Below are 24,417 nucleotides of genomic sequence, written 5' to 3' on the forward strand. Positions count from 1 at the left end.
TTTCTTTCCATCACCATGGTGAAAAAACTTCCCATTCCTCATCTCCAAAAGTCAACAAATCAGAGATTATTCCTGGCATTCTCATGCTTGAAAATAGATCAAAATACTTGTGGGTGATTAAAGCTTTCAGCCGTATGCTCCTGCTGTTGCCTCCCATTATGTTGCTGAGCTTCAGCAGCCAGGCAGTTTCAGATGAGCTGTAGCACAATCATACTCAGTGGACTATTTACTATATTTTGTGAACAATATTTCACATTTGTTATCTTCTGAATTTCGCTCCCTGACTGGTGAACTCCCTGTCCTTCCACTTGCATTGGCACAGTCAGTTCTAACCCTGGAGGCTAGTGGCAATCGAACATAGCTGATGAACTGTCAAAAGAGATACCAGCTGAAATGAATCAACTAAATACAGAAACTAGGTGACTGCAGGGTTAGACATGAACCTTTACAGACAATCACACTCTATTCTCCAGATATGGACACAGTTTTACCGCCTGGACGTAACTTTTTCTTCCTGTTAAATACTTTAAAAATTGTACAATGTACCCTGTTTCTGGGTAAGCACAATCTCCAAAGGAGTCTTCAATAAAAACCTCATGAGTGTGACCACACAGGTCAAATAATATGCCACTATCTGACCCGATCTCTCAGATGGCTTGAAATACAGCCAATACCTGTTGGCATCTTCTCCATCTCTCCACATCCATCATTATCTGTTCAATACGCTGGAGATCTTTTTCTAATTCTTGGCTCTGATACGTCCTTAGCAATACCACAGCAAACAAAAACTGCATGGAAATTATATGCTGTATTTCAGCAAAATACTATAAAGTGATCTTGAAAATTAGGCAGCAAGAACACCCTTAATAGACAACATTCTTAGGGAAAATGCCGTAATTGATCAAAATTCAGTTTCCTCTATATGCACTATACAATGTCCAACAAAATCACAATGAGCTTGTGAAGCTCAGCATTGGCTATTGTTATTGGTTTAATTCCCTTTCCAGCTAGCCATATGCACCGAACGCTAGTTTGTGTGAAAGCATTTCCCAAATAGCATAAATCAAGACAAGGATTAAGAAAATGTGGCTTGTAAAATGCAAAGCTTTTAAGATGATAGACTAATTGCACGCCTGTCAGCAGTATTTTAATTAGAGCAATTCCTACAGAAGGGGCTGCAACACTGTTTTATCTAATTACATGAGAATAAGCATCACTATTTTAATGAAGGGAGAAGAACCGAGATCCTGCTTTGCATATATTGAGCAACCTGGATTAAGCCATCTGAGAAAAGTAGTCCCTCCCCTTTTGTGATTTTTTTTTTCTTTTTTTTTTAAACTGGTAAAATAATGTGCACAGTCACTTTATTATAATAAGTACATTGCTAAAGCAGGGTTATAAAGGTATCCTGTGGAGTTGACAGTTTGCAGCTATGGAGCAATGTTTTCACACACCTGCAGGAGGATGCATTCATGCGAGCATATGGGTGATATGACACAGTCCTGCCGCTGGTTTCACGCTATTCTTGCAGACCAAGTGTTGGCGACAGTGATGCACAATGACACAAAGCAATGATGGCAAGGAAAAGAAAACAAGATCGCAAACATGGGTTTAAACAATCCAGGATTTAGTTATAATAATATTCAGTGCAATTAATATTCAACAAATCACCTTTGCAGATGTTTTATGAGAAAAGAAATCATTCAACACATTTGTCAGTCCTCAAGGATAAACACAATTGTTCCAAGTGGGATTCAGCAAATGCTCTAAACTGCACAACCTTGTAGTAAATTGCTTCTTTCAGCCTGATGAATAACACCTGCTCATGAGTAGTAGTTAAGCATCCTTATCATACTCAACACCCCTAAAATTGCCATACAGTATACTGTAAGGCTGCCTTTTCTTCTCCATCTGTGGGCATGTTTCATTCACTAAAATGTTACCAGAGTTTGAAAACACAACTTTTACACGACTCAGCTTCATGTCCCCCTTTTGGAAATCAGCATACAGAAAAAAAAGCAATTTATCAGTATTGTTAGGGATATTTTAGCACAGAAAACAAATATAATGGGTTTTTGCTGTCATTAGAGAAGAGCTGTACTGTGACATAAATAAAGAGAAAATGGTTTGACAGAAGTTGTTGTCTTTCTAAACCAAAGCGGTCCATGTCTAATATGAGTGGTGGTCAAGGTGATGTAACAGTCACAGAGATATTACAGGAGAGACTATTGTAACCTGAGGAAAATGATGTTACACTGTCAGGTGCTACAGAGAATGATACTGGACACAGACCTTCAGAAACACCCTGAGGCAGCTGAGAATTGCTCCAGCAACTACTGAAATATATAAGTTGCTGTGCCAAAATAAACCAGTAGAAATGATAAAATCTTAAAAAGTGCTCAGTTATTTGGCAGCCAGGATGATGATGATACGGTGTCATATTCATTTTGTATTAAATTTGTCTCAATTTTATATTTTATTTGTGAAGGCATATGTAGCGCAGTGTTTTAAATAGATTTTGGACAAGGTCTCTTGCACAAAACAGAAGCTCTATCAGGTTGTGGCTGCACAGTCGATACTTATAATTCATTGCTTGTTTTGGTCTCTTCATGAGAATTGTTAATAAAATCAGTGTTGTCCTTTAACCTTTTGTAAGACATTTAAAAAGAAGAATAGATACCTGTTGTGAATTCTGAAGGTTATTCTCATCAATTTGGCAAATCTGTATCTGTGTGTTAGTACCTTGTCATACACCCACAGGCGAGGTTATTTTCAGTATTTAATTCCTCTCTTCAGCAGACTTTCCCGAAGTAAGTTTAGCATTTTCCTGCAACAAACTGATGCAAGCGACATGAACTGTCTGAACTTGAGCAATGGTGACGTTATTATGAATGTCTGCAGAGTTATTTGTTGCTTGTGTGATGAAGTTCTGCAGCAACACGCTGAAGTTGTTCCTGATCCATCTGTTCAGTGTGGCATTCAAGTGTTAAAATGTTATAAATGTATGTATTTTAGTGTGGTTACTCTGTGTTTTTCCTCACCTCTCATAACACCACTTCAACTGTTTCTTTGGTTACTTCTAGTACAATACAACTACTCTATTACCTTTTTGTATAAATTCATATACTGGCCTTATGAGGTCAATCATATTACAATCCCAATTTTGATTAATGTGTTATATTTCCACAGACCTTTTGTGCTTTTTTGGCTTGAGGTTATGGTGCCTTTCCTAAAATAACCTATTGTTCATGATTTATGTGTGGTCTGTAATGAGATATCTATTTCTGCTCAAGCCTCGAACCAAAGTAATGAAAACATAGGAAATAACCATGTATGCCCTGAAACAAATTGCTTTAGAAGAAGTTATTAAGTTTTGAGAAAACATGAATTAATCATACAAGCACCGTCAAACACTGAATGACAGCATCATACAGTATGAGGCAGCCATGTCCAGCCCTGTGGGTTTACATGACATTTGGGTTTGATGTCTGTTCCAATGTGTGCAGAATATTAACCGCATGATCTCAAAACAAGTTTCAAAATGTTTCTTTTGATATCAGGAAAGATATTTCAGTCCAGTTTTCACAAATCCGCAGTTAGCAGCTATGGTTGACACAACATATATACTCTCAATTTCCATTTTGGCCCTGGATGTGAAGGATTTCTCAACATTTTATCAGCCGTGGCTGTTTGTCAGAGTTTTGCTGGACATCAAAGCCGAAAGATTCATCTGAAAGCTGAGCTTCTGTTTTCACCCAGGGAAGCGATGAGCAAAGGGTACTTCATATCAGATCAAAGTAAGAAGAATAAAACACAGTTCCATTGTGTTTTTTTTATATATTGCCACTGAGAGGAAAACGTTGTTGAGTAAAGTGCTGGGAGGATGATGTTGGAGAGAATGTCTTGTCAACAAAGCCTCCAGATTTGATAGCAGCAAGCACAATGTGTCTAGTTCAAGTGTCCTTAAGACAGACACTGAACCTCATCCACTTGCTACCACTATCAGGAAAACACACTATATATACAACATAACACATAACAGTGTGTCTCAAGAGACCACTCTTGAAAATCACAGGTTTGATCCTGAATGCATTCTCTCCATCAATGAAAAAATTCACACAAAAGCATATGAGGGGAAACAAATTTTCATATCAGATGCGCATACGCTAAATTTATTAAACAAATTAATTTCTACTTGAAGGTTGAATTACCAGCTGTTGTGAAGGTGCTGATCAGTTGAAGGGCCCTGCTTGAAACAGGGTTCTCCACGCATCTTCCAGCAAGGGACAGCAGACTTCCAGCGAACAAAGGAGACTGGAGAACACCGATTAATGTACAGCCTTTAATTGTGCAAACAGACTAACGTTTTGACACTTTATTGATTATTTAAATATCCAGACATGATGAGAGCACTGGTTAGGATCTAATGTTAATTAATGTGAATTGACAGTGTTTCCTGGTTGAGCTACAGTGGAAGGATTATTGAATACCTGCAGCGATCACCCACCACCCTGCAGCAGAAATGATAAGTGCGTTTCCCCATTAAGAGAGACGCTGTGCACATTTATGCATGAGGCACAGCATCTATCTATCTATCTATCGATCTATCTATCTAATAGCAAGCATAGTCAATGACTGGTTTTGTAGAGATGCAGTAGGAGCAGATAATATAGATAAAATATAGATAAAAGCGAAAAACAGGTTGTTTTCTAGTTTTGGTTTAATTTCTATTCCAATTGTCGATTTGAAGATGAAAACAGGAAAAGCGTGTGAATTTCTGTTCATTACTTCACACAAAAAAATGTGTATTGCATTGTATATTTGTTTATCCTGTTATCAAACAAGTTTAACACAGCTTTGGACGGAGGGTACGCAGACGCTGTGGATATGTAATGTGGGTTTAATTGTTTGAGTTTGTGAATGGTGCGTCCCTCGGTCACCTTAGATATTGCTGCCGCAAGGAATTGTGGGCCGGAATTATCTCCTTTCCTTTTGACCAGCTCTCATCATGGCTGCCACTTAGATACTTTCAGATCATTACACTTAGTTAGGAACCTTCCTAAGCAAAAAAGACTATTCGACTGTAGCCTTTGTCTTCAGAATCAGAGTGGACAAAAACATGAGGCAAACATCATATGTAATCAACCTAGACCAGGTGTGCAGTTGTCATTAGGTAATTGGTTTCAAATCTATTGGATAATGAATCTGAAAAAGGGTGGGAGTTGCCATAGTCAGTGCCCAAGTCACCCTAACATCATGTCAGAAACAAAAGAACAAAAACTTCTCTTAATGTTACAAAGATAAGAGTCCAAAAAAATCCAAGTACAAATATCCGTCAAATGTGACAAATTATAGGAAACATGACATATTTAGTTCTTCATCAATGCCAAAGGGCTAACACTATGTCAGAAACAAATACCTTTCTAAAAGTTACAAAGATAAAAATACATAAAGTACAGATACAAACATCCATCAACTATGACAACTCAGAGGAAACATGACAAATTCATTTCCTCATATATGCCAAAGGGCTCCGTCGTGTTCAGAGTGTGAACCCAACCTGCCTCTCTGCGGAGCAGCGAGTTAATGACGTCGCCACTTCTAGAAGAGAGTGAATTTTTTTTTTTCTATTCCCCAGAACTTAAATGATACTGCAGAGCTGTGGTTAGCCCGTGCATAATGTTGAGCGATAGTATAGTCCATGTTTTGTGTACGTATTGCAGTCTTATGTTCAGATATTCAAGTCTTTAAAGCTCTTTTTGTTTGTCCAACATACACCAGAGCACAGGGCCATTTCAGCATATAAACAACATGCATGCTGCTGTTTGCCTCATGTTTTTGTCCACTGACTCTGATGAAGACACAGTAGTGTCGAAGCGTTACTCTGTTTGCACAATTAAAGGCTGTGAATTAATCAGTGTGCTCCAGTCCCTTTTGGGCCCTGCTTAGTTTCAGTTGCATGTGTCGGCTTAACGCTAGAGCCACAGAGAGGCATTCCCCCTAGAGTGTCACATCACAAAGGTTGAAATAATATTCTAACTGAAGTCACTTCTCTTGTTGTTTAATTAAGTGTGCTTTTGTTCTAATATTGCAAAACAATGAAAAGTCAATGATGCAAAGAAAAACAGCCTCTGAATTTGGTCCTTGGTTTTCATAAAACCCCATGTAAATAGGAATGTGAAGTCTGTAATTGCACTTCATGGGAACCTTTTACAGTCAGTCTCTAAATAACGACTTTGGCCCAGTGTGATCTAATGTTCAGTTGCTATGAGATGTTAATGTAAATGTAATGGTTAATGTAAACCCACTGACTGATAAATGATAAAATGTTTTACTCCAACATGAAACACCCTGAAAAATATCCCCCTCAGTCATTACTGCCCTGAAACACAGTGTCACTTGTAGCAGAAGTGATTGTTGTAAACATCATGTTAGGTTTAGTTGTTAAGCTTGTTAAGCTAGGACAGGGTCATTTACTCTATTAGCAGTACAGTACTGTATATACATTACGTTATAATACTGATTAAGACCTTTCACAATGATTTTTTAATGTTTATTACAGTGTCTTGGCAGTTTTGGACTTTTAATGTAATCATCAAACAACCATATTTACAGGATTTGTGTTTAAATATCTTGTAAAATATGAGAATTATTAGCAGGTAAGCCTGTTTTGTTTTTATGTTTTTTCTTTAAACTATATTTACTGTGTCAGGTTAGGTTTTCTAAGCACAAATGTTTGTGCTGGCCTGACATCTAAATTCATTTTTTGGTCTAAATGCTACCTTAAGTATGAAGCCAAAATCAAACTCCATATCACTTCTCTTTCTCTGTCCCACACACGCATACTCAACTCAAATCAAGCTGGTTGTATTTCTATATTCCAAAAGCACATTTCATCTTTTTATAATCTGTAAAACAGCAGCTATACTTAGAAATTCAATTTGGATAAAGAAACACTGCAACAGTGCAGGACAGCCACTGTTCTTATTCTATCCAGTGTTATTAAAAACTACTGAGCCAACTGTAAATATTAAGAAAAATAAGGTTTATATGATGCTCTCACTAAGCATTAGTTATCCAACCATGACATGCACACAGGCAAAGTCTATCCCCATTGATAGAACAGACCCTAAAACTACCATAAACCAACCAGCAAACCTAATTATTAATCAGAACTGAGAAAAACATGATGACATTACAAACATTCTCCAAAATCACACCTTGGAGTATCTGTTGTTTCTCTCTGGTGCTGGAGACCAGAACTATGTTTTTGAAGGAGTCTCTGTGTTCAGCTCTCAGTACTTTTATGGCTTCTAAGTGAATTTTAGTTTTTTTTATCTCCTGTGTTCCTGTTTGTACTTTCAGATATCTGGTTTATTTGAACGCTTTCAGGTGTATCAGACCTGTTTTAAGTTACTACTGATGAAAACCCAACGTTTCCTGCTCCCACTGCTTCATATTAAAAGCATTCCACTGACAAACTAAAGGTAGCCTGTTATTGTCAAGAAGATATAGGAAATGAAACATGTCTATCACTGACTTAGCAGAGCTTCTAAAAATAGGTCTACATAACAAGATATGGAAACGTTTGGAGCTATTTGGTCAGTGAATCAGTTATAAATACTGCAAGGAGGAATAGTACAAGCAGAAACAGCCACAGTGAGAGCTACAGGGTATCAGTGTATTTTCTGCAAACAGCATACCTCCAGCAGGTAAACAACAACTTTTATCTTTCCATGGTGTGCAAAAAAAACACTTGCAGTGTGCTAGCAAATTTTGCAACTACCCCAAAAACCATGGAAAAACCTGATAGATAGCACTCACTCCTGTGGTGTTTAAGCAGAGAGCCCCAATGAAGCCAGTGTGTGTTGCCAGTGTGTGTTTTCAGTTTCTGTTGCCACTTAAGTTCCTCCTTCTTGGGTTTTCTGTTGATGATGTTGATACATTTTGAGTTTCTGTATGTCTGTCAGCCATTGTGGCTTTTATTGGTCAACTGAGCAGACATATGTGTTTCTATTCATATTAATCTTAATCATTTTATTCGGCCTTGCTGCACAGCCAGAACCTGCACATTTTATGCTCATACTGTACGGGTCAGTTAACCAGCTACGACGTGGGCACTCACTCTGAAGGTAACATGGAACCCGTAGTCGGTTTTGTCCAGTGACCAATTTTGTCTAATAAAATCTATTCAGACAAGACGACTGTGTCCTCAACAATGTCAACAAAAGAGAGAAAGGCAGCATTACTTTGTGCAATTCTACAATGAGCAGAAAGTAGGAAGGAAAAAAAGAAAAAGCCATAGATGGTTGGAAGATGCAGAACATGATCTTTCTGTTCTGCTGTGAAGTTCAGTTTTCCATTGCAGAAGTCACAACAGTTTTAGCCACAACATGTAAAATATTACTCCAATGATATTAAAACAATCGCTACAGTTTATAACAGATATTTTGACAGCAGCCATGTGGATATATCAGTTAGAAACTACTCAAACTGCAAGACAGCTGACCAAAATTTATAAGAATCCAGAAATCCAACTGATTGTCCAAGAGCCAGATTGTTGATTGTTCAGGAAATCAATCAGGTGTTGTGACTCCCCTCAAACAACACGTCAAAAGACAACTGGGGCCGACTCTAAAATTAGTCAGGGGGGGCGACCAATTTGGGGTTTAAAATCTGGCTTAATCCACACAACTGCCCAACTTTCTCTACCAAGTTCTTCTGCTTGTTTCAAACTATGCTGTTTCAAAAGACTCAAATCATCAGAATGAATAAAACAAAGAATGAATTCCTTCCTGTATTACAGAGGATTTGTTTTCTAGGAAAAACATACCAAACATTGGATATTCACTTAAATTAATGTGAAGTTGAATTACTGTAATTAGTATCTAGTCTATTGTTGTTTGTTTATTCTATTAGGTATAGACCAGGACAGATTTGTGGAGGTCAATGCTCTCTTTTAAAGGAATGTCCTGCTTCACACTCACACTCTAACACACATTTACACACCTGAATGCTGCCTAATACAATCACAGTTAGTGAAGAATGTGCTCACACACGACATGACAGTCCTAAACAAGTGAGCTGAGGCCAGATTTTGTGTTTAATGTGCCGACTAATTATTTCATTGTCTGCTTGAATGGTCATCAGTTAACTCCTTCCTTGAGTCTTTCCACTTTCTAGACATTTTGGAAAACGTACTGCACCAAACAAAATCTGTGCAAAATGAAATTTGCCACTCAACTTTAGAGTGCCAGGAGTTTCAAATATTTTTCTCACAAATGCATCACGATTATAGGGAGGGGGCGTTTTAAGAGAGCATTTTGTGGCACATCAGTTCTATAGAGTAAACATAACTCACACTGACACATATTTCAGGAACATTTGTGGATCAAGCTGCATCTGTGAAAAGGGCTTAAGTGCAAAAACCTAGGCTTTTTAAGTCAATCTTAGTAGATACACACTGCTCATTGTTCCAGGCTGAAAATGAATTTGATTCTTTTTTTAACTAAACCTTAATGCCAGTGGCTCAGTTCACCAGTGTGACACCGGTCTTAGCAGGCTAATCCTCCTAGAGAAGATCAGGTTCGGTGAAGTGTGAGGAAAGCCATTCTGAGGTCTATTGTGCATTAGTTTCCATGGTTCCACACAGTTGCCCATTGTGCAGTTCTTGTAATTTTGAAATGAAAATCAAAGGACCACATTTGCATTAAAGTGGATGACATATTTTATGAGAATTGATGCACCCAACTGTTTCAGGTCACTTTGTGCCAGTGTAACAATCACAAATGCTTTCTCCTGCAGGCAGTAACATCAGTTTGCATTTAACATTATAGAGCACGGAGAGGCAAAGGCTCTTCCTAGATAAAGTTTGAAGTGTCTTGGGTTATCAAAGATGTAAAGGCTCCCACTCGCCCCTGGCAGAAAGTTGTTTAAATCCCCTGCACTGTGAGTTACGTTCTCTATGGCTCATTTCTTCTACAGAGCATTGTGCATATAGAGTAGCTCCGTGCCTGTTTAAACCTGACTACACTATAAAGCTGGACGTATCATCTGTTTGTGTTGTGGTGGCGTCCCTTGAGACAACTGTTCTTAGTATCCTAGAAATGTTAAGATGGTGCAATTATGATAAGAAGTGGTTGTCAGTCGTAGCCCGTGGGATACATAGTACCGCTGCTGTTCTGTCCAACCAGCTACTTAATTATATTTACTTGGCATCTCATGTAGTACCTGATTAAATAACTAGAATGAAAACCAGCAGGGGCGCCAGGTCATGAGAACCTGGATTGAGGATTGAGGATTGCTGTGTAATTGTAATTCAGGTCTGTTTGAGATGTTGCCAAAAGCAATGGAGGTCACACCTATTGTTTGAAATCATATTTTTGTATTATTTTGATAGATCTGGAGTGTGTTCATTTTACCATATTCACAACAAAGTGCTCCAGTCCACAGAGGAGCATGTAGCCTAATTCTACCTCATTTAAGGCACCAACAGATGGTTGAAAGGGGGATTGTTATCAGTAAGAAGTGAAATTAGTTTTTTCCTCTAAGTCCTGACTGTGTATCTGTAGGCGTGTGATGTTAACTCTTTGAGTTTGACTTCAAATAGTGTGCAGGTTACATCACAGTGTTCCCACAGTGTTTGCCCCTTCTTCCTCCTTTTGTATCACTGTGGTTGTTGATCTCTGAACTGCAATGATTCATTCAGTTTTTCGGTTATTCGTCTGATTGAGCATCAGTCTGTTTGTGCTATTTAACTTATGTCTATCATCACAATAATATAATGAGTCGCACATTAATCTGCCTTTGAAGGCAGAGTTCAAAGTGACTCAGTGAAATTGTGATAATTTCACTTCCACGGTTTATCAAACCGTGGAATCACATCCAAGGTTTTCTGCCCATCTCATTAATGCTGTCTGAAAATAATCACTAGATGGAGTGTCAACAATGACTAATTGTGAAAAGCTAAATCCTCCCTTGGATGTGGCTAGTTTTGAGAAGTGTGAGGTCTTAATCATGTGTGACTGGCAGAAATGGAAAGTTTAAGATTCAGAAACAGATTGAAAAATGACACCAAAAAAACAAAATTAAAACTTTGGCCATAGTTTGTCTTTTGCCTTCTCCAATGAAATTATTGACTTGATGGTGAAAGTTACGCTTCATGCATTTCATAATAAAGTGACAACCATAGCAACATTGTATAGGAATATGTGTATTTTTTCTGCCAGTTGAAGTAATGTAGCTGTTGTGTTACTGATTAAAGGAACTGAGATACAAGAAGTATGACAGGTACAGTTCAGGGCCATTCACTTGCACTTCAGGTTCAGGTTCAGGTCACTTCAGGTTGTTTTATCTCCATAAAGATTAGTTCTGTGCACTCCTGTTATATTAGTGTGTATTTTTAGGGGGTTGGATGTCTTTAGAGTGGATGCGTTTAGGGCTGGGGTTAAGGGTTAGGGTTATCTTCTCTGTTTTTCTCCTCAGTCTGCCTTGTTTGGACTCCCTCAAGCTTTAGGGAAGATAGTAAAAGGGTTCCAGTAACCCTCAGCTTGTTGTTTAGTGGGTGGTGAGAGTCAAAAAAGGAAATACTGATTGGTGTGAGTCATATTCCTGTACATTTCAGTAGCCAGGCTTCCATCCTCTCTGGTGTGCACTCCAAAAAACAAGCCTATTGTCTTTTGTGTCGTCTTGATAATTTAATTTGATTTTAGCGTGTGTTGAGTTAATGTGTTCCATGATAGTTTGCACTTTGATGGTGCTATGTATATCTGGAAAGTATCAAGCCCTGTGACCAAAACACTGCAAAACTGGTGACCTCATGCTGCTCCAGTGGATCTAAATAAGTCCATCCATCAAAGTCATCCCCCCTCTCTATCTGTCCTATCAAATCAAACTTCCTTTCTCTCTTCAAGGTGTAAACACTGGTTTTACACTTAAGATTGATTATTCTCTGTCCTGTTTTAACAGGAAATATATCACATTAAGGTAAAAAAAATGTTCCCATCTCATGAGATCATCAGTAACTCACAGGTGAGCTTATGCGTGACACAAAGGTATAAACAACCCACAGAGGATTTAATGGAACCCCCCTAACAGTCTACTCTTTACGGATTTATCTCTTCTAAAGATGACCTGGATGACTGAAAATCCTCATGGACACTGAATCCTAACTTTATTTTCCAAACTTCTGACAGAACCAGGATAACACAGACAAAATACAAGTCAATGACTGATGTCTTTTTTTAAAAGTTCAACAACTCACTGACTAGTCATGTATCATGCATCCCTGGACTCATGCCCAATGCTGCTTTCAGTCGGTTAGACCAACACCTAACAAATGTGTAATTAAATATTCAACTTTTTTGGTAAAAGAGAATAAAAAACATCACTCCTAAAGTTGAGGTGCATTACTATTTACTACCATTTGTTTTGGAAAATTCAAAAAATTTGAGCATTGTAACATGAAACACCCAAAAATGTGCTTTTTTTCATTATAACTTGCATATATGCATTTTAAATATTGTCTAATTTTTGGTCACACACACAGAATAATATTATGTAACACTACATGAATATTTAAAATATTTCAATCCCATAATGAAAATTTAAAACTGTTGTGAAATATGTCAAAAAATATTCTTTGCCCTACCTCTTCAACATTTATTTTTTACTCTTGGGGATACTGTTTAATCTCTGTATACAATAGTACGCTACTTTGTTGTGGTGCTGAATTGGATTGCATCTAAGGTGTTTTTGGAACAAAATAAAAATGCATCATCCCACAAACATGTAATTTGTTACAAAATGTGGCTCTGTGAAACCTACCATCAGCTTCAATAATGCACCCAGCTCTCAATATATACACATTGCCCTAAATTTAAATATGACGATCTATTTATCATTTTGGCATGCATAGTAGTTTCCATAAAGTGTTCTTTTAAACAACTTTATAACCAAGACACAGAGATAGATGAAGAGTCATTAATGACAAAACCAACCAATATGAAAATCAATACTCAGTCCAGGAAGCTGACATATCATGATCAAACGAGCGATAATCATTAAAGGGAGAGGTGCTTCAAAGGCATCATCAATCACCAGGAAATACTTGAATCCAATTAGCCGTGACAGTGCTCTAAAATCATGCGTGATCAAAAACCATCAGGGGAGGACAAGGGAATCGAAAAGAGTTAAATGACATCCCCAATCTGTAGTACGCTCAAGCCTGAGTCCCAGGCTTTTCCTCATGTCAGACTTTCAGTTTCATAGAGCCGAAATAGTGTAGGTCACAGCTTATCACAAATTACATGCTCACTCCTTTAAAGAATGAACAATCTCTACTTGTAGCAAATCTACATAATATCGGCATCATTGCACTGTGCTCATGAATGTGCAGGCCAAGCTTCCAAGTGCTGCATGCTGTCTGTCTACGCTCTTTGTAATTAGAGGGTCTTTCAGTTTGCCAGACAAGCTAGTGATATGCTGGAGCATCAATTTTCTGCAAGAGCTTCATAATGTCAAGTGCCAAACTCCAGTACAAGTGGGAAATGCACTCATAAACCTAATCTCAAGCCAGATACTCATAACTTCGGGGCCGCTGTGCTCGTTCAGAACATGTTTAATTATACAGGGAATTATTAATCATTGTAGTAAAATTGCTCTGAGGTTTAAACAGACAGATGGAGCATTGACTGCTTTTGAAGAAGTAATCCTTACATGCAAGTTAGTGTGTTTTTAAAAGTTGGTGTTCGTATTGTTCCTCTGAAGATCGAAAAGTGGAGAAAAATGTAGTATGAGTTGTAGGTTGAAACATCATTTAGGTGCACCCCAAATTTTTCACCATGCCTTTTGACCCTGCAATAATACATTTTAAGGGTTACCTTTATTTGTCAGTTCCCATAAACATTGGTAATTTCTTAACACATTATGTAAATGATTGTAAACAGGAATAAATGTGCAGATAAAGTGCCTGACAAACTTAAAGAAATAAATCCAACTCAAATAACTCAAACAAAAGTGTGCTCTGCCCCCGGTTCCTTACAGAATATCCCCCTCTGCTGGCCCATGCCCCTCAGACAAAATTGTCGCACCCTGTGGCCCTGTATATAATGTCACCGGACTGTAAACTCCTCCAGGGACTCTGAAGAACAGATGGCTGTGCAGTCTAAACATCCTGAAGACACACATTTCTAATATGACGTCTATTTGCTGACAAATTGCAGTAGTTCACAATGGAATAATCTTTAAGTCAACTGCAGAGGAAATGCGTCTTTATACATAAGATAACATCCACTGTAGTCCGAGATAATCTGTTTCTATTCGGTGACAAACTTTTTTCCCTGTGCCATATGTATCAAAGTCTAAACTTGTAGGGTTTTTCTGTGATTTTAGGGGTAGTCGCACTGAGCCATGGTTAGTTGAGCTGAGTTGGCACGCTGCAAGTGTTTTTCCACAGCATGGCAAGGTGAAATAAGCTGTTACCTGAGATGCGCTGTTTGCTGAAGATGCAATAAGAGCCTGTTGTCTGCAGCTCTTCATCGAGCAGGTCACTGTAGCTGAACACTGTAGAGAAATTTCAGGCGCACCGGTGCGACCAATGAAAACGTTTAGTTGCACTAGACAGATTTTTGGTCACACTCTGGAGCCCTGATGTTCACTGTTTTCTACCCAATGTGACGTCCTCAAATGTTGTCTTTTGTCCAGACCAACAGTCCATAATAGCAAAGATATTTTGTTTATTATCATAGAAGACTAAATTAAAAAATGAGAAGTTGGAATCAGAGAATTTTGACATTTTTTCTTAAAAATTACTTCAAATGATTAATCCATTGTCAAAATAGTTGCCGATTTATTTTCTGCCCATCGACTAATCTAACTAAACTAAAACTAATTGTTGCAGCTCTAAATGAGACCAAATGGCCAAATTCAGCCTGTTATAATCACCCAACTGAGGGTGATCTACTGTAGGGGCTGGTTTATGCTCAAAAAGAAGTAGGACATGTTGTCCAACCAAAATAAAATGTGTTATATATAGATGTTCTGAAGAGCCACACTGGAGTCAGAGTGAAAGCCTGCTGTCATAGAGAAGGGGAAGACGTGATGTCGTTTAAATATGAGGATAACGATGTACATTTTCAGATCGTCTCTCCTGGAAGGCATTCATAATGTTACACCCGGTTGTTCACATGAAGAGTGACTCCTTTCTCACCTTTGCACGTCTGGCCAATGACCATATGAGTGTGTGTGAATGTCGGATTTTTGGACTCAGAAAGTTACAGAAATTGTCGGACACAGCCCCATTCCTGTGTCTGACATCAGAAGTAGGAGGTTTCTTAAGCTATTCAACCATCTGGCAAGCAGTCCTGATGGAGTATATATCAGTCTCAATATTCTAATTTAATAATAGATTGGTTGCAATAATAATAACAGATTGGTTGATAGACTTGATAAATGTTCGGTAGCGTTAGAGCTGCAACTAATTATTTTAATTAATGTTTTAACTATATTTGTTATCTATGAATTGTTTAGTCTCTGAAATGTCAGAACACAATGAAAAATGCCCCTCACAATTTCCCATAGCCCAACATGAAAATTGCATGTTTTGTCCAACCAACAGTCCAAAATCTGAAAGATATTTATAATCATATACACAGAGAAAAGCAGCGAATCTTCACAAGGGTTTTGACACTCAATAAATTACTTAAATTATTAATCAATTATCTAAATTGATGGCAATTAATTTGTTTGATTGATGAATAGATGTATCATCATTTCGTTTCAGCAGTATATCTCATATTTGACCCATTCCCCGTGTGAGAAAATGTCAAAAGGTCCAATGATAACTGTGTGTAGGTAAGAAATATGTAACCAGAAGGTCACAGATTTGATTCCTGAATCAGTCCGTGTGTGACAATCCAATACCCTACAGTAGACATAGATAAGTTTGGATTCCAGCACTGGGAAAGATCCTAAGTGGTCAGCTTTAGAAAGCTTTTTGAAAGTGATACTTCATCCAAATTTTAACTGCCACTTTCAAAATGTTATTTCTTCTTATTTCTTCCTTCCAGCTATTTTGCATTTGTAGGAGAATCTATTTGCACACACTGACAAAGGGTTCAACATATGTGTGAAAACACAATTAATTTGCCTAATTCTAATTCAGCTTACTTAATGTGATGCAGACTAAACAGAAGAATGTCTTACTGTAGGTAGCCGCAACAGTCTACTCATCTAGTTTCCTCCTCTGTGCAAGTGTGTTAAAGCAGATTATCATCAAGTAAACAAAACACTGTCTTAGCATGACAATTAAAAAAAGACCAATTTCACAGTGCAGTCCCAGCAAGGTATTATCTCCAAATGTTGTTCATACAATATTGTGCTTTTGGAAGTAGCACTTTGAACAGATAATACAGTGGCTGAAACCTGTATCTGAAAATGAGGCTTTTGCATTTTTAATTTTCGGCCTCTGTGATAAAGTGTTCCCTGGGTATCTCTCAATTTGCTCAGCGTTTGAAACTTGTGTGTCCTGTATGTCTCGGAACACACTCACATTGATGGGAAGCTTATCAATTAGTGCCAGGAGCACTAGGTTTTTTATCATAGCTGCTTTTATCACAGCTGATGGAATCCCAGCAACTGCACTTTTTTTTTTGAGATTTACATTTCACACCCAAACTGCGGCAAATGTGTGAGAGACTTCCCACCGCCTTTGAAGTACTGCTACCAACCGAAGAGTAAAATGCTAAACATAAATCTAAATGACAGAGGGAGGGCAAGGTTTCACTGCCCCAGCACTTTTACTGCAATGGCTTTGATCAAAAACTTCAGCAAATTGTTAGCGCTGCTACACATTATTAGTATGTTTCTACAGTTAATACTGTACAGTGAACAGATTCACAGATTGGTCTTCTTCTGTGCATACAAAGGCTGGATAGAGTTATAGAAACACCCCATGAAAAGACTTCTTTGACATCTTTGAAGTAACTAAATCTCTAAGATGTATCTAAAAGCCTGGACTTGTAGATTCTTCTTCTTTCGAGCCTCTACCACAAGTCCAGCTACACTTGACCATAGATGACTGAGAATCGCAGACGAGTCACTAAGATGGTTTTTAAAAAGCAAACTGGAGTTTAACCAATGTTCAGCAGTTTTTTATCAATAATATAAGAGACATGGACTGCTAATAATAACACAATAAACTAGGATGCATAACATAAACAGTCAATAAACATAGCAGATCGCTTGTTTTTTCACGGGGATCCAAATTCCCAACCTGACATTTTATGCATGCACAGTTTCATACAGCAGATGCTTTTATCCATAGTGACGTACATCTGAGAGCTTTAAAGGTACACTATGGAGTTTTCATTATAAACAAACTACTGTACTACTAATAATAGCAAAATGAACTAGGATGCATAACATAAACATAGAAGATCTCTTGTTTTTTGACAGGGGTACATATTCCCAACCCAACATTTTATGCATGTGCATGCTTTAAAGGTACTCTGTGAAGTTTTTATTATAAACAAACAGCTTTATTAACATTCAGTGTGTCTCTCCAAAACACATCTGTGCATCCTTAAGGCCAAACAAACACATCTAATGTGATTTGTACCTTTTTACAAAACATTAGAAAAGCCTTTTTGTTTGTTTTGATCAGCGCTGGTCTTGTCTTTCTCCTCTTTTATTGGTTAATTGCTATCTTTTTACCGCCACCAACTGTTACCACCCTCTTTGCCTCGAGCTTGTGACATGCATCCTTGTATGTGTTTCTTAAACGCCTGATAGAAACAATACAGTGACCCACTCATCACAGTTGCAGTACTGTGTAATTCAGCCTACTTTTAGCTCTGGTCGGATGGTGTTAATGTGACCTTGAGACCTGCTGTGATTTTTAATAATCACAGAATTCATCTGTGTTGTTAATCCTCGGGCCAATTTGTCCACTCTCCAATGAATAGAAATTCCCCTGGAAAAAATCCAAACACAAAGATGGCTTCAGATAAAATTACCCCGGTGTTAATCAGCATCTCACTAATTTGGGGTCTGTTTTTGTATTTTTAACGGGGCTGCAGTGCAAATAATTAAAAGCTTCAATAGCATTATGGCTGCAAATTCAAGAGGCTCATCCAGCCACTCCACATGGAGACCCATTTGAGGAAGGACCAAGCTCCAATTAGTAAGTCGTTAAATTTCACTGAAACAGACTTTGTTTATTTTGTACAAATGTAGGGCATTGCACAGATTTGGGGACTGAATCCTTAATTCACCTGAGGTTCCATGGTAATTCTACAGCAGCTTAATGAATATACTATACACACAGTTATGGGTGGCAAATCATGTTTTAAGAGTATACAGTTAGAATCTTTGCAAAAAAAAAGTTTTAAAGATGTACTATGAAACACTATGAACACTATGAATTCAGGTTAAAAAGGCATTATGCTGCAGGCAGTGCTACATACGCTACAGTAACCACCACTAAACACACTGAGCTGTGCTGCAAGGTGGAAGCTTAAATGGAGCATAAATCCCCACACAATAATATGCGGGGTTTGGGATTACTAAATTCCCATGTTGCTGATGATAAATATTCACTGAGAGGAGAAGGATGTTCCTGTTTTGTGTTTACAGTGAACCTGTAAAGTGCGAGTGATATTGTTTATATCCGGTCTATGGTGATGTATCCAACAAATCAGACACAAAGCTTCAACATAACTTACTAATAAATTTGTATGTCACATGTACTAAAAAGCCTGGCCCTATTTAGTTCAAAAACAACACAGTCTTACTTAGTTGGGTGCAGAGCCAGACATAGAATTCAGGTCAATGACATCTCGTCAACTTGTGTCCTAATTTTGTTGCCATGACTCTATTTTTTCCTGAGTTTCTGCATGTAGAATCTGCCCAGAATCTTCAAAAACAAGAATCAAATGAGGCTTAAATATCTCAACATCTCAACTATTGGATGGATTGTCATAAAATTTGGTTCACCGTAGGGATGGAGTTTGATACCATTTCATCATATTTAAATCCAGTATTAAATCCCTTATTGCATCTTTTAGATTTACCTTTCAGAATTTGCAAGTAACCAAAGTATAAAATAACTAATCATCTTTTATTGACAGAAACACAACAGTTTTAGTGGCAGCCTAATTAATGGTTACAACCTGTATCTACAACCTGAAAATTAGATGAGCAGCTTAATATACATTATTAAATGTTATTTATATGTATCTGTCACATTTTATCAGCAGCTATAGCCCTCTGTGCTTCACCTAGCCACTTACTTTGAATACTGAGTCTTGATTCAGAACTATTAAACTGATCAGATTAAAATGCTGATATGATAGAAATAAAAGTTTCACTGGGAGGTTCTTAAATTGACATGAGGTGATCAGCTAGAACATCAGTCACCACTCTGTGAGGCTGCAATCAACTCTGGTAGAGATTTATGTGACTTCTCATTCACAATCTTTGTCTAAGATAACTTTACTAGAGAACAGACAAACCTTTTTCATTTTAGCTGTTACAGAATTAATTAGCCGCCGCTGATCTAATCTGCAACCAGTGATGTCTGTCGTTTAAACCAGCAGTCGGCAAAAATAAGAATCCTGCTATCTCTGTTTTCTATTAACGCCCCCATTGATTGATTCTAATTACTTTGGTGATCCCTTTACTTTCCATCTAAAACCATCATCGCGTCACAATTTTAATTTGTCCAATACTGCTTCATGACCAAATACTTGCAAAACTAATGCCATTCCCATCAGCCTCAGCTTTGCTCGGTGTTTTGTGCTAATTAGCAAATGTTAGCATGCTAAACTAAGAGGGTGAACATGGTAAACATTATAGCTGCCAAACATCAGCATTTTAGCATTGCCATAGTGAGCAAGTTAGCATTCAGACCTCAGCCCTTAATACACAGAGCCTGTAGTGTGACCCCAAGTCTGGTTTGTATATTCAAGAGCTATTAAATTCATGCTGAAGTCAAACCAAAGCACTTGGAAAGTTTCAGGGGACGTCAGGGCTCCTACTGTTCCTTATTAGGTATTTCATATTCAAATATTCTTATACACTTTGTGCTCCACTTCACTTAAACCACAAAACCCTCATGCAAAATAAGAAGATTAAAAGAAAAAAAAATCACCACATTTCACGTGTTATTGAGGTTTCACCTACCACATACTGGATATAATAGTACAAATTTCAAATGACAACATGTCGAATGTTCATTCAGCCAAAAGACACTCACTATTGATTTTAAAGGCCCTGTCTGTAGCTGGTGTAGACAGAACTTTCTACTCTAAGGTCACATAATTGAAGAGTCCACATGAGCCACATTCCAATTACACTCCATTGTAAACAGAAAGCATTTCGACATGTGAACTTCACTATGTGGGCACAATGGCACAATTGGCATGCGGATCATGTGGACTCTATATGCCTATAGAGGAATGGAGTTTTGTCCAAGGGCTGTGCCTTAAATCAATACTGCCTGATTGTGCTTTGTTGCAGGGGGGTGTTTTCAGGGGGTGATTTCTTTGTATGTCACCCACCATGAGCACGAATCTAGTGAATGTTTTATGTTTGTGGGGGGGGGTGCATGGTTTGCAGGAGTGACCATAGCTGAATGGTCAAATACAGACACCGTAGCTGCTTCTACTTGTGTAGTGTAAGAGACAGAGACACTAAGCTGAGAGCACAAGTGACACAGAGAGAGAGAGAGCCACGGTAGTCGAGGGTGCAAGAGAGTAAATGAAGAGAGGGAGTGGCAGTAGCTAGATCAAAAGCAAGAGAATTGAATGAGAGAAATTAAACGTTATTTTCTGATTGTTTCATGGCAGTTATGTTCTAAAGCAGAAATAAATAACTATCAAACACTCAGCAGATGATTTACTGTGGAGACAGACACTCTTAGTCTCAGATTCAGTTTCCTCTTCTGCATTTCTCCCATCAGTAAATACAAAGAACAACAGGATGGATCTGTGTTGTTTTTTTCCTTATGTATGAATGCTATGTTTCATGCACAGCTGCTCCCTCATGGGTCTAATTTGCATGATTTACCTGGTTCCTCAGATGTGGTGGTGTAGGGAGGACAGTTTTGTTTATTTTTGAATTCCAAAGGGCAAAATCCTTTCTTTAATTCCACAAAGAGACAAGTTGAGTATTTTTCTAGACTTTCAGATCGGCCCATTCATCTCTTACAGTCTCATAGAATAGAAAGCGTTGACGCTGGCCAGACCAAACACTGGGCTCCAAAAACCCTTTAGGAGACAGATGGCCTGATAAAGATAAAGAATTAATAACAGGATGCTAAGACACTAAAATGACTTGAGCTGGAGATGAGCTGAATACACACACCCCTCTTCTCTTCCCCCCCCCCCCCCCCCCCCCCCCATGTCTCTGCCTACACACACACACACACACGCACAAACAAACAAACACACACACCAATGCAGCACACAGCTGGACCCCTGCCATTAGAATCAGATCAAAAAGCTCAAAGAGACTGTAAAAGCCCAGGGACTCTAATGTATAATGTCTGAGGGCAGTTGATATTGCATGTTAGTATGTTGTGTATGTAAGACTGCATTTGTTTTTCTTTTATTTGTATTATGTAATCAACTTAGTGTTGTCTAAGTCTTTGCATCTATTAGCAGTATTTGAAATCATCTTAACAGGTAATTAGTCATGAATCGCAAGCTGGAATAAGAACTGCTGCCAAACCATGTGTTTTCTGAATATTTTATGTAACACGCTATTACCTACAATTTATGTTAGAATCACGACTGATTGAGTCGTTGAGTGATGGGTGAAGTACGTTTGTGTGTAAAACTCAAAAATTTATTCCCTAAGAGTCACGAGATTGTTTTGTTTCCTCACCTAAAGTGTACGTGCATTTTAAGCTTTTTCTGAAACAAGCCTCTGTGCACTTCAGTATCAACTGAAGAAACTGCTTCTTTTTGTCTTTTTATAAATTTGTACTGTAATGCATCTTGCATTTTAATAGTATTTTTGAAGTTTTTATCATCTGGCCAACAGAATTAGTTCAGAAAGTTAGTGTAACAGAAAGATCTATTCGCCACAAATCACCAGAAATCACAGAGACCGTACAGGCAGCCCACATCTGACTGCCGACCCACATCTAACTGCCTCAGGGACAGCGTGGGGGGCCAGCTGTTGGGCCCTTGTTGCTCAGCGAACCACCACATCTGCTTAGTTGCCTGGGAGCGTAGCCGGCCCCAGAGGCACCTTCATGGTGTAGCCCTGCAGGCTAACAGGCTTGCACCTCGCTGGTAGGCTGCACCAGCAGACTCAACCCTGCATACCAACTTCAGAACAAGATAAATCCGACTAATTGCTGCACGACACTTAATTACAAGTAGGCATAATCCACATCTTTCTGTGATTCAGAGTTGATGTCAAATAAGAAATAATTCCCGTAGAGAACTGACTATTTCTTCTAATGTCCCGCTGTTTTCTGATAACTCTGAGTCACATACAGTACTTCACTTCACTATCGCCCATTGAGTGAAGGTTTATCTCACTATTTAAAGATCTTTTATTCATTTCTTTCAGTCTTTTCTTCATTATGTGCTCCTTATTAATGCTTCATTTATTCAGTTATTGATAGACATTTAGCTATGAATAAATGTCATCAGGAAGAAGTTGTCTGTGTGTGTTCTTTGAAGCAGTAGCAGAGGTCCCTACATTGAAAAGAAAGCACTAATAGTTCCTGGGATTAGTTCCTCTGGTTCCAATATACCTGGAACTTTTGGTTGAAATGGAGCTTTATCGATTGATTTTTAAACACAAAAGGCTGGTAGAAAAGACGAAATAACCACTACCTGAGAAACAGTAACAGGAAAACAGTTGGATCTGTGGCGAGTGAGCCTGCCGGAACAGGATAAAGGGTTTTTGGTCTGACCTCCTAAAACACTGCATCAAAGCCTCACACTGTAAGAACTGAAGTGGATGCTGAGTTCCTTCCTAACAGTCCCAGGAGTAGCACACCTCAAATCTGAAATTGTTATTCTCTGCAGGATGTTGGAACATCTGCATAGTTATTATACAATTTGGATCTAACAATGATCTGACATTTAGGAAAGTGGTTGTTAATTAATTTAAGTAATTGTCTGACATTGTTCAATGTAATAACTATAATTTGAGTTCCTCTAATGTGAAGATTTGACTGAATATCTTTGGGATTTGGACTGTTGATCAGACAAAACAAGAAAAGTGAAATTTCATTAGTGACCTTGGAGCTACCTACTTAAAAGCTTTCAAAGATGGAAGACAATGAAATACATTTGAAAGCTCTGGAAAAAAGCTAGTTTTAGGGCTGCAATTTTTGTTTATTTTCATTATAATTATTCGTTAATCTGTCAATTATTTTCTTGGTTAATCGATTAGTTGTTTGGTGAAAAATTGTCAATCACTGTTTCCCAGAGCCCAAGGTTATGTCTTTTAAATGTCTTGTTTTGTCCACAACCCAAAAATATTCAGTTTACTGTCATAGAAGACTAAAGAAACCAGAAAATATTCACATTTGAGAAGCTGGAATCAGATAATTTGGACATTTTTTAATTAAAAAATGACTGAAAATGACAAATCAATTATCGAAATAGCTGGCAATTAATTTAATAGTCGGCAATTAATCGACTAATCGTTGCAGCTCCAGCTAGCATATAAACCTGAACTAAAGTGAAATTTGCGGACCAAAAAACAGACCATTACTATCCCTACAGCCATACCATAAAAATAGAGCTTAAACATAAGCCTACACGCCTCCTCTACATTTACACAACAGGCAACAAACTGCCAAATGTAAAATAGTTAAAATACTGCAATTTAATGAATGTGGCCCATTAAGGAGTTTAGAGTATTGTTTATAGACAGTATGTCTAATTCTTTTCTCTTGTTAGTGTGCATTAGCAGGAGGGCTTTCTGTGGCTATAACTGCTCAGTTCGTATGTGGGTGGATGGTATTTCATTTAAACTTTGTAAGTTGCTCTATCAGTGCAGTGCAATAATTGTTTTGTCGGAAGTCAGGTCACTGTTTGTCCTTGTTTACTTGTTGCAAGACTCGTCATTTTTCTGCATTTTTAGAATCTGGCACTAACTTGGCAGCTGTATACATCAGTTGTGCATGTGATCAACACTATTATTATTTCTATTTGTGTTTGCGCCAGTTGACCTGGCAGCCAGTGATGAGCTGATGTTTCCCATGTCACAGCAGGCTGAGCAGCGTGGACGTCAGATGATACACCAACAATTATTGTAATGCAGGGATGGAAATTAACACCGGCCAAATGCCAGTGAATTTGTGAACCTACCAGCCACAATTACGTGCTGTAACGTTACCAGTCTCTGCAACAGTTCATATCATTTAGTTTTAGCATGTGTGTGACTGAG

The 24,417-nt window shown here is 38.1% G+C and overlaps 1 protein-coding gene across 4 annotated transcripts in view; it reads left to right on the plus strand.

Moving 5' to 3' along the window:
• rxfp1 (relaxin family peptide receptor 1) overlaps nt 1-24,417 on the plus strand; it is a 76,865-nt gene that overhangs the window by 20,450 nt on the left and 31,998 nt on the right. The gene's annotated exons all lie outside the window — the stretch shown is intronic.

This window comes from Thunnus maccoyii, chromosome 8, assembly GCF_910596095.1.
Source record: "Thunnus maccoyii chromosome 8, fThuMac1.1, whole genome shotgun sequence".
Taxonomy (NCBI): domain Eukaryota; kingdom Metazoa; phylum Chordata; class Actinopteri; order Scombriformes; family Scombridae; genus Thunnus; species Thunnus maccoyii.